At 33.0% G+C, this 12,772-nt stretch overlaps 1 pseudogene; it reads left to right on the forward strand.

Moving 5' to 3' along the window:
• LOC109075507 overlaps positions 1–2,792 on the forward strand; it is a 28,324-nt pseudogene extending 25,532 nt beyond the window's left edge.
• The last annotated feature ends 9,980 nt before the right edge of the window (positions 2,793–12,772 follow it).

The raw sequence follows: 12,772 nt of genomic DNA on the forward strand, positions 1-12,772 counted from the left end.
TAATTCGGTAACGAAACAGAGATGCAAAACAGTTCTGCTGTGGCTTTGTTTGGAACTATTTTCGTTGATGAAATAAAGCAAAAGCAAGAACTGTTGTGTCTAAAATGTAAGTCAGTTAATATTAACTTATTTATTGGTCTGTTTTATAAAATCAATATCACATTTGCAATTGTGCTGATATTTGGAGAAAAACCCATACTCGTCTTGTGATGTAAACTATATCAGATGATATAAATATGAAAGTCATATGAGGGCATTTTTGCCCCATTATCTTGAATTGATTTTAATAGACTAAATCACGCAGTGAAAGCGTGAACTCTAACTGCACATGAGCAGTAGTCTGACCTTCATCTCAGTGTTTGCGTGCACTCTCTGGGTGTGGTTTTGTTCGGTTTTTGCGATATACATGAAAATGCCAAATCTACTAAAAATACATTGGTGTTAGTATAGGAACCAAGCTGTGTAAATAGGCCAAGAATATCAAAATGAACATTAATTATTTTATATATATATATATATATATATATATATATATATATATATATATATATATATATATATATATATATATATATATATATATATATATATATTTTTTTTTTTATTCCATTAAAATATAACCATTTTTAAAAAGTTAAAAAAAAAAATTGTGTAGCCATTTTAGCTTGTGTATCAGTAGAGGCTTTAGACCTGATGTTACGTTTTTTTTTTTTTTTTTTTTCTTTCTCTATGAGTTGGATTTCTTAAAAATATTTAACCTTTTTTTCCCTTACTTCACAATCACTTTCGGGACTTAATTTTGTTGACAAACATTAATATGCATTTCTATTGAGAAACCACTGCTGCATTCAATTATACTACAATTTTTCATCCAGGAGTGAAAATTCATGTCAGTAATATCTATGTATTTTGTTGGAAAACATTCTAGATTAATATTGATCTCGTTTTGTTGGACAATTAGTATGCGTTTTCTAAGATGTTCTTATACATTTCATGCAGTGATATATTCAAATAAAATTGCTCATGAATATTGATAAAATATTACACCTTTGCTGTAGTTGATGTATAATTTGTCATTTTAAAGAATTTTTCAATAATTTAAATAAAAAAGCTAGTAATCAAGTAATAAGAAAATTATAAAATGTTTGCACATTCACTCATTAATGAGTTAGTAATCAGATACAGTATGGTTACTGTATATAACCATATTGCATTTGACACAATATGACATAAGTTATGACTTTTTATAAGTTTTATGTTTCACTGGCTCCAAATGGAAAATCATATGCATATTTTGAATGCATTAATACTACTTGCGGTTTTAAATTTTCAGCAGCAGTTTTAGTTCACATGCTGAGAGTCTGCTGTGCTTTAGTCATTAGGCCATTTGTACTCTCGTAAAAGTTGTCTTTAGATCCATCCCATCTAAAGCATTGCCTCAACAGCCATACACATCGAGGCAGTTTCAGATGCCATGGCAAGTTAATAGTAGTCTGACTTTTAAAACCGAGACTCCTCTTCTAATCCGTTGCACTTGATAGCTGGTGTGTGGAGGGCGTTCTGATGCACTATATCTAATGCTGCATCATCGTCTAATGTCAGCCTTGCATTCTGTTCTCTTATGCTACATCTGGCTGTCTTTGGGCACAATAATGTGTTCTGTGTGTGCACAGTATGTCTTCAGCAAACATTCAACCGTATTAACTGTCAGGGTTGGGGAGCTTCTTTGAAACTGCAGACTGTCAGGCTACAAGCTTCTCATAATTAATGGGCTGTAGTTCAACGTTTTGTACACAAGTAGTTAGTAAGCTAATAAAAATGTATCTCTATAATGAAGCTATTTTAGCAAACAATGAGTCTCATACACTAACTTTGTGTTCATGTAAAAATTGCATACGAAAGTGTAACACTTTATTTTAAAGACCAATTCTCACTTTTAAATAGTTGCTTATTAGCATGCATATTACTAGCATATTCACTGTTTATTAGTATTTATTGGACTGTTAATTAAATAAGTAGTTATTAAACTAACCCATATCTAAACCTAACTACCTTACTAACTATGGATAAGCAGCAAATTAGGAGTTTATTGAGGCAAAAGTCGTAGTTAATAGTTAGTTAATAATGAGAACTGGTCCCTAAACTGAAGTGTGACTGAAAGGCTTCATGAAGAAATCATGATTCATGAGTAGTTTGCACTAAAATTTACAGCTTAAAATTTACACAAAAATCACATATACACTGGTTTTAGAAATAAGTTAAGCCGGTTATTTTTATTAATTTTTAAAAAATATTTGTAATATATATTTCTTTATTAAATATATAGTTTTAGAAATGGAAACTAAGTGACTCTGCAAAATTATCTGTTATTTTAATAATAATAATCATGTATTATTATTTAATAATTATTAATCATAATCATTTTTGAGCAACAATAAAAATAGCACAAAAATTAGCAACGAATTAAAAAACTCTGAGTGGCTGGCAGGTTAACAAAAATGTAGTAAAGTTAGTTGTTACATAATTTTCGTTCTATATTCCCCACACTGTTAGTTATTAGGTGCTTTAGGATCCCAAACCAACAGTTTGCTTTGTGTTACTAATGCTGCTCTTTCTGTCTTCTCCTTTAGGCGCTCAAGAAAGCCAGTAACATTATCTCAGAGATCCGGGAGACTCATCTTTGGTAGCCAAACGTTCTCATGAACATTCCGTCCAGGAAAGTGTTTACATGTTTGTGCGTGCTGCTGTATGTGTGAGTGTGTGATATAAGTCAAATACACCATCTGAAGAAATGCAATGCCTCTGCCAGCATGAACATTCAACAAAATGTGTACAGTTTTCCAAATGCTCCTTATTTATATGCACTGAATCCATGTTTGACAGAGGTCAAAAGTGTGTGTGTGTGTGTGTGTGTGTGTGTGTGTGTGTGTGTGTGTGTGTGTGTGTGTGTACTCAGTAGCTCAGATATAGTGAACATATCAAGTCTGTCGTTATCTTCAACCGAATACTCTTTAATTTAGCATTATAAGAATTAAGTAGTGTCTCAAATGCTACTGAAAGCATCCCAAGAACAATCAAGCTCTCATACTCTCACATGCTTGATAACAGGAATCACACAACAATGAACAATTTTATTTTTTCATAATTTACTCAATGTCATTCCAAACCATGTGATACTATACAAAATGTTCACACTGCTTTTTTTTCCCCATTCATTTGAAAATGTTATAAGGATTTTAATATGTGTATCATAAATTATCATAAAAGTAGTCCATGCGACTCATTCACTACTGTAGTTTTATGACTGAAAGTGGAATGACATGACGATGAGTAACGGACAGATTTGAGTGAACTATTCCATTAATGTGCTGAAAATATCATGTAATAAATGTGGTGTCCAGGTTTACAGTAAATATAAGAAACAAAGACCAACCCCTTTATTCGATTCAGTCAAATTTGTGCATGTTGGCACAGTTGTATGCTACATATAAGCTTACGTTATCACAGCCAATATGGGCTAAAAACAAAAGCAGTGATAAAATATTGATAATGTGAATGAGACAGACAAATGAAACTCAGTTATGATGTTATATTTAGAATAATTAATGATGTAACGCGTGTCTAGACATGGTGCAAATAAATGGTAGTGCAATGTGAAGAGCCACAGAACAAAGAGCCATTGTGTTTGGTTGTGCTCTGAAACACTTCAAACCACGCTTGGATGTGCCGGAGACTTGACTGGCATGTAATATTTATGCTTGTATGAATATTTATTGTGAGAGTGAGTGCGCCTGTGTCAAAGAAGGTCAAATGAGACAGAACAAAGATATGAAAACAATGGCTGTTTTGAAGCAGTGAACACTAAGAATGAACAGCGTTTACTGTCAGATACCAGCCGTGCAAAATTAACAGCGAGCACAAATGTGGCCAGTGGGGCTGTAGAGAATTCACTAGTTGTTCTATTGCCTGCTAAAACCAATATTAATGTGTGTGGGTGTTTAGGTTGGGACAGTGTTGCATATTTTTTAATTTATTTCTTGTGATGGGACACATGATGCTTCTCTAGCAGCCAGTTAATCCTAAAAAAATGGATGGTGCCAGGAAGACAGAGAGAAGGGGAATTATTAACAAACATATTTATATACATTGTCAAAAAGTAATAAGCATGTATTTCTCGTTGACCTTAAACTTTATGCTGTTAAATTGTGTCCTGCCTCATATTTTTTTTAATATATATATTTCAGTGGATATGTGTGATGCAGCGAGGAGTTGTCAATTTCAAGAGGTGAGAACGGTTTACTTATTAGACTGCTTGAGTAAAGTAGGATCTGTAGAAACGCTTCAGAGGTTGATGGGTTTTTAATGAGCCCTGGTTGTGCAATCTCAGCACTAATTACATGATGTTGTTTCCTGAAGCTGAAATCTGCACTGCAGTCTGATCCTAAATCGTCTCTGGCATTCTGGTGAATCTTTTCCTCTGTGAATAACATGTTCAGGTCATATTTCACACTAAAATGAAAAGAAAATATGAAAGTCATATTTTGCATCAAGAAAGAATATTACTAAAAACATTTTGCACTGTACAATTTTCTTAACAATTAGGCACAATTCCTCAAATTGCCTATATTTTAATTTAAGAAACAATCTCATTCTCATAATCATAATACAAGATAAAAAAAATCTTATTCTCATTACTCTAATGCAGAAAAAAATTATAATTACTATAATATCAGGATAAAAAATCCTCATCACCATAATGCAGGAAAGAATAGGGCAAAAACTAACATTATTATAATGCAAGAAAGAAAATCTCATTCTGCTTATTGTGAAGAGAAATGAAGAAGGAAAAATCATTCTCATTATCATAATGCAAGAAAACTTTTCTTACTCTCATTGCCACAGTAGCAAAAAAAAAAAAAAAAACAAAACAAAACAAAAAAACTATACACATTAATGCAAGAAAAAAAATCTACTTCTCATTACTATAACAAAAAACTGAACTCTCTTTAATGCAATGCAATGCAAAAAAAAAAAACAACAACAACAAAAAAAAAACAAAGAAATATTTACATTAATGTAATAAAAAAATCGAATTCTCATTACTATAACAAAAAACGAATTCTCATAACTGCAATGCAATGCAAAAAAAAAAACAAACAACAGCAAAAAAAAACAAATAAGTATTTGCATTAATGTAAGAAAAAAAATCTAATCCTCATTACTATAACAAAAAACTGAATTCTCATTACTGCAATGCAAAAAAAAAAAGTATTACCATTATGTAAGAAAAAAAATAATCCCTCATTACCATAGCAAAAAAATAAAAAAAATATCTTACTCTCATTACCACAATACAAAAAAAAGAAAAACAAATATCAGTTTCTTATTACCACAATGCAAGGAAACAAATGTTGCACTGTCATTACCATTATGTTTGTTGTTTTACTCAGAATTTTGACACTATTTTAAATATTCTCATTATCACCGATTGATAAATTGATAAATATGATTGATTTACATTTGATTTACACTATACATGTAAACCACCCTACCTTGAATTTGTATAAATGCTTTACAATTTAAAAAATTTAATTTCAAATTACAGTACTGGCAGTTTTGGGAGAAATGTGCTTAATTGTCATGATTTGGTCCAAAATAGGCTTAATTTTCTTTAACCAAAATATCATTTGTAATTTCTTTCTGTATTTGTTGGTGAAATATGACCAGGATAGACTATAAAACACTATCAAACCCTGTCCAGTCCAAAGTGACGTCCCCACTCCCTGTGTGTTTAGCATTCTTTAATAGTCTGCCAGTGTGCTTAAAGAAAAGTGTGTTTTAACTATAGAACTCATGTAGCCTTCTTGTTGAGCATGTGATCATATTCATATGTGTGAGAAGGAAAGTGTGAGAGTTTGCTGTGAATCATTTTAAATAACTTGCCATTTCTTGACAAATGCCTTTAAGCACCTGCCTGCCATTTTATTTTTGTGATACATGTTGATGTACTGTTCACTGTTCAGATCATCATTAAAATTAAATGAAAAGCATTCCTTTCCCCTTATTGAAAGCAGCAAACAGAACAGAACAGATTTTGTGCAGATCTCACATTATTCCTGTTACAGTCAAAGTATAAATGTGCGTATCTGTGCTGAAATGAAAAAGGAACAAGTAATTTCTTTCTACAAAGTCACCAATTTTAGAAGCTTGCTCTGATTTTCTTTCAGCTGAGTGCCTACAGGCAATCAAACCAAATGCATTTTGTGTAGTAAAAACTATTTTTTTTTTAAGCTGCATGTTCTGTTTGAAGTGAGAGACACCCAAAAACACTTACTTCTTCTATATGAATAATCTGTTTCGCTTCGAAATAACATTACTGAAGTTAAATGGTCTGTGAATGCAGTCTTTACGTATCAGGTTGAATTACAATCCTGGATTTAAATCAATAAAACTTCAATAATATCTGTCTATTGGGTTTAATTAAGTCAGCTGAAACATAAAAAATGTGGCTTAATTTTGAATGTGTTTTTTTAAACACAGCACTGGCGTCTCTGGGACCCCAAACATACAGACACTAAATTTTCTGAAAGCCCATTCCCGCCGCTGATTAAAAAGTAAAAAAGGTAATTGCGACTATTAATCTCACATTCTGACATTTTTTTCTCAAAATTTTTAAGATATAAACTCACAATTGTGAGCTACAAAGTCAAAATTGTGATATATAGAGTCAATTGTGAGTTTTAAAGTCAGAATCGTGGTGATATAAACTCATAAGAGTTCATTTATGTCGGAATTGCATTGCATGATTATAAAGTCGCAACTGTGTTGTAAAGTCAGATTTGTGAGAGAAAACTCACAATTCTAAGAAAGTTCTTGATAAAAAGACGCAATTACCTTTTTGTTTTTGTTCCCCAGTGACAAAAATGGGCTTTCATAGACATTATTTTAAATCCACCCCCCCCACCTCCCGTAATATTGTTGATAATGAATAGATTGAGGACTAAAAGAAGGTGGAGGTCTAATTAAAAAAAAATAAAAATGAAGGAGGGGGAGGGTTTGGGGTCGTGGACGTCCTGGGTCACTAAAGACCCAAGGCAGGCGTTCAAGGGTTAACATGGATGACACTGCTTGCCTTTCAGAAGAAACATATCACACTGACCATTCAGATGAGATAATATTCATTCACCACTCGAGTATCAAAATCAGGTTAACCTGCAGAAGTTTTCTTATAGAACTCATCTAGGGGTGTCAATCCAGGTAAATGTAATGCACCGACACGTCTGGAAAGACAGCAGCAATTAATCACTATCACTTTCCAGAAGCTGTTATGCAGAAGTAATTGTGACAAAGCAAATATGTGGGAAAGCTGTCATGAATTATGATAAGCTGACTGAGGGAGGGTGGTGTTTTTTTTCTCATAATGTACATATGTGACTGATCTGGGGCAGCTGTTGATGTTTTATCCTGCTAAAGCACGCAACAATTCAGATGCATTTCTTATTTATACTTTACAGATCCAAAGATGGATTTATTTTGATGTGGCAAACTTGAGTTACTTGACTTGAGTTTCTGCTCCATTAAAAAGTGCCTTGTTGTTATTTGGAGACTGCGATGAATAAAAAACATCATTTTTTTTTTTCAAGGTCACTTTTATGGAAAACAAGATTTGGCTCATTCAGATTCTCAGATCTTTTTACATTTATATGCTTTCAGAATAAAAAATCAGTGACAGAATGCAGAAAAATACTGGCTTCTTGGACGAAAATGTCTTCCCAACAAAGCTGTTGAAGTTTCTTTTAAAATTGTTCATAATTGTTAACCATTAAATCATAAACTTGCAAAGTTTAATGACAGTTTTTCACCCAACTGATCTTTTTTCGCCAGTTTCAACTTATTTTGGAATTGGGTTTTGGATTGACTCTAATACTGTAATATAAATAAAATAAAATAAATAAATTTCTGTACTAGCAAATATATATATATATAATATATATATATATATATATATATATATATATATATATATATATATATATATATATATATTGTTTTTTTGGGTGACACTTTGAAAACAGGCCTTTTGATAGTAAGTTTATTACTATTGCATGCAACATTTTACATTCATTTAAATGTTTAAAGAAAAACACTTTTTTTTTTTTTCAAGAAAGATATTGATAATATATTTGAATTCTTTAATTAGCTCTTAAAGAGACTTACAAATATCTTACAAAAAATAGCTTGTAATGCTCTTCTAAATAAAACTAAATTGTATTTCTGATTTGTTAATTTATATTAATTTCTATTATGACTAGTGTATATTTATTTTTGATGGTTTCTATGTTTTTTCTTGTAGAATATATATTTTTATTCTATGTGCAGAGAGACAAAATAAGCATTTAACTGCATGTTGTGGGTGACCAATAAATTTGTCATTTCTGTGTTTTATGTCTCAGTTTTATGTATTCACTTAAGTTCGTTTAAGAATTTAAAGTATTTTAACCCACTTAGAATATTTTGTTTATTGTCTTTATTCTTGTATTTTTTTTATTGCAAAATATATTAACTATACTATTAAATGTAGCATTTAAAGGTTCAGACTGGAGCAACTGAAAAAAAAAAAACAAGGAAAAAAAAAAAAAACAAGAAACTCAGGTTTGAAATAACTTGAGGGTGATTAAATTTAAATATTTTTAATTTTTAGTTCAACACTTTAATGCATTTTAAGCCATTTCAGAAAAAACAGAAATACATCACAACACTGAAGCTGGTTGAAACTTCCATTTCATGCCAACTTTAAAGGTACGGCAGAAAATAGGCGGTCTAATTCTACAATCCAGAGAGACATGCCAAATTAAATTACAAATGTTTTTCTACAAGAAAGCTTTGACTAAAATTATACGTGGACCTATGAGGAAAAAAGATAATGTGCTGCAAAAGTGCAATTCCTTTAAAAACAACCTAACACCTGCATTATCCCTTGGTAAACATAATGTAATTTTAATTTATATTGGAGTGCATAATTTGTTTCTCTCTTTTGCCTTGATGTAGCTTAACAGGTCATGGGTTCAATTCCCAGGAAACACACGGACTCATGAAATACACTGTAAATTATTCTCTATACAAGCGTGTGGCAAATAACCCTAGTAAATGAGACAATCCTTGTGTTGCACTACAGATACAAACAAAAACACTTCAAAATACAAATGTCTTTGAGAATGAAGGTAGTCCATGAGTCCAGAGAGCCTGGGGGCTGAAACAGAGCTAATGAATGCAGTAATAGCTCAGTTTGCCTCAGGAACACTGGAGTTACTTCTCACAAAAAAGCCTGATTGGACTTCACCGTAGAGAGTGTCAGCATCCTGTGAGGGCAAAGAACAGGTAAAAGCCCAGCTCTGGTTATACTGAAGAATGGCCATTGATATGCCAGCATTAAAGGTCATCCTTCTCCTCGATGTGTGCTGAAGTATTTAGCAGCTAAAATAAGATTAGAAATCAAAGAGAAAGCAGAGCTCGTTCTGTGGCGGTTTTCTTCCTCAGAGGGAGACGCTCTGGATCACGGATCTTTCCCTGAGGAATTGTGCAAACATCCAAACACAACAAAAATCACTCTGTCAGCAGCACTCATGTCAAGGCCGTGGGCATGCAGGCTATTTTTTGCCCATCATCAGAAAACCGGTGACTATTTGCAGTCTCGACGCAAAAACAGGAATGTGTGTTCAAAGAAATACTGAAGAACAGCAAGCAGCATCTGTGCTGTTAACAGATATTTGGATTTGTCTGTTGTATAAACATAGAACTTAAATTCATGAATCTAATTGTGGTAATCTGCTTGTCTGTATAGTGCTGGGAATTTGTCAGACTCTTTCCAATACAATCGCATGACATTGTGATGACGAATGATGAATTGGTACAATCTTATTTGTACGTTTTTGTATGATTTGTATTTTGTATGTAATGCATTACAATATTGCGTTATATTTTTTGTACCAATGTGTGCTACTTTTTCTTCTGGGCTGGGCTTGCTTTGTTGTTTGTTTTACTAATAAAAAAAGGTTATTTTAAAAGCCCTTTTACACCAAAAGTGTAATGAAAAACCGCTCAGGCTGAAAGAAAAGAAACTTCATGTTTGTACAGTAGAGGGCGCAGCTCAAACAAACTTTCAGCTGTGCTGCCATCTGGATTACTGTCATAATGGAAGCCCGTTTCTGCAACTATAAATTAAAATAAACAAACAAAAAACATTTACTTTTTATCTCACAAATTTGACTTTGTTTGGGTTTTTTCTCACAATTGCGAGTTCATAACTCGCAATTCTGAGGAAAAAAAAAAAGGCAGAATTGTGAGATATGAACTCGCAGTTGTGAGGAAAAAAAAAATCAGAATTGCGAATATATCGCGGACTTTTGAGTTTATCTACTGAAAATTCTGAATTTATGATGAAAAATAAAGTCAGAGATTGTGAGTCAAAGTCAGGAATTACGAGATAATATAAACTCACAAATTCTGAGGGGAAAAAAGTCAGAATTACGACATATAAGTCAGAATTGAGAGAATATACTCTAACCAATACCGTGAAAAAAAAGTCAGAATTGCGACGATATAAAGTCCACAACTTTCTTTTTTCTCGCAAAACTGTGAATTTAATCTCACAATTCTGACTTTATGACTCACAAATTCTTAGAATGTTTCGTTCGCGTGTTAGTCTGGCTCGGTTCAGTCAGTTGTACTGTTTGAGTAAATGAATCTACTCCGGGATATTGGTTTATTTGAACTCAGAGGAGTGTCAGCCATGTGTAAAAAAGTTAACAGCTTAAGTCATTTGTGGATTAATGCTTATGTTGACGTGAACCGTTTCACAAACGATTCAGTCGATTTGGTGAACAACTGTTCAAGAAGATCCGGTTACATCGAGTGATTCGTTCGCGAAACCGAATATGACTAAACTGCAGTGTTGTGAACGCGCTCATAACAGACCCGGGGAGAGAAGTCAATGCTGAATAAAGTCGTCGTAGTTTGTGGATATTTTTGGACCAAATGTATTTTTTGATGCTTCAAAAAATTCTAACGGACCCTCTGATGTCACATGGACTACTTTGAAGATGTTTTTTATTACCTTTCTGGACCGGGACCAGTATACCGTACATACATTCTCAATGGAGGGACAGAAAGGTCTCGGACTAAATCTAAAATATCTTATACTGTGCTTCCGAAGATGAACGGAGGTCTCACGGGTGTTTGGAACGACATGAGGGTGAGTCATTAATGACATAATTTTGATTTTTGGGTGAACTATCCCTTTAACGTCTTGTTTATTGACCCTTGTAAAAAAGAAGCATGCTTAAGTGGACTTTTATTTCATTAATATTATTTTAATATTATAATACCTGCAAGGACAGTTTTTTTAAATATATACTTTAAAAATATACTTTATAAATGAATGTATATTTGGAGTAGACTGTAAGTGTACATTCAGTAGTGTTAAACACACTACACAAACAATATCTCACTTGCAACAGTGCTGTTTACTGCTTATTTAATATCCCTTAATTAAACATTAATCTGCAGGGTTGTTTATTGTATATAACATGTTACATATAGAATCTACAGTGCAGATAGTGTCTGCACAGATAGTGAGGTGAGCGGCTTTATATTTAAGAAGATAACTCACTCTAATGTATACAGAATATACAGTATAATAGCCAAATATATAAAGCCATGATTGCTTTGGCATGCTTACTATGATGGATGGATGATTGATGGATGGATGATTTGATAGATGGAGCGATGGATGTTAGATGGATGATGGATAGATGACAGATGGATGGATTGATTGATTGATTGAGGGATTGATTGATGAATGGTTGGATGATGGATTGATTGATTGATGAATGGTTGGATGATGGATGGATGAATGGATGAATGGATGGATGATTTGATAGAGAGATGGATGGATGGATGGTGGATGACATGATAGATGGAGAGATGGATTATTGATGGATGGATGATTGGATGATGGATGGATTGATTGATTGATGGATGGTTGGACTGTGCAAAGTTGGAATTGCCCCACTTTATAGAAACAGACACGGGCATTGTAGTCTACTGGTTCAGGAAACAGTCCTCATCCTCCATAAAATGTGCTGCACACATCTGAATATTTGGGTTGAACTGTTCTGGAACAGTATTGTAAATACAACTTAACCACTGATTTCTATTTGTGTCCTCTTTTGAAAGGACAAACAAAGTAGTTTTTTTTTTACAATAAAACACACAGCGTCTCCACAACATGGCAGCGGCGGCAACAGTGAGAATAAAAGTTACGCCTTCTTTCTTTGTGTGAACATTTGAGCTGCGTTATGCAAATCTTCCCACATCGCGACATAGACATGTGGGGGCGTGTCAGAATGAGCCATTTTAGGTAGGCGTGGTTGACTCTTAACTTTTTATAAAGACTATGTCTTTGGATTTGAGACTTTAGTCTTTGCAACTTTACAGATCTTCTTCATGCACCAAGAGCTTGTAACACTCCAAAGAGAAAGGAAAAATTGAAATCGCATCATATGACCCCTTTAATATCAAAATAGATGGTTGAATAGATAGATAGATAGATAGATAGATAGATAGATAGATAGATAGATAGATAGATAGATAGATATTATATTTGTATTTTATTATTGTGAATGGATGATGGATGGATTGATTGATTGATGGATGGATGTTCGGATGAATGGATGGATGATGGATGACAGGTGGATGTCTGGATGATGGATGT

Source organism: Cyprinus carpio, chromosome A8, assembly GCF_018340385.1.
Source record: "Cyprinus carpio isolate SPL01 chromosome A8, ASM1834038v1, whole genome shotgun sequence".
Classification (NCBI taxonomy): domain Eukaryota; kingdom Metazoa; phylum Chordata; class Actinopteri; order Cypriniformes; family Cyprinidae; genus Cyprinus; species Cyprinus carpio.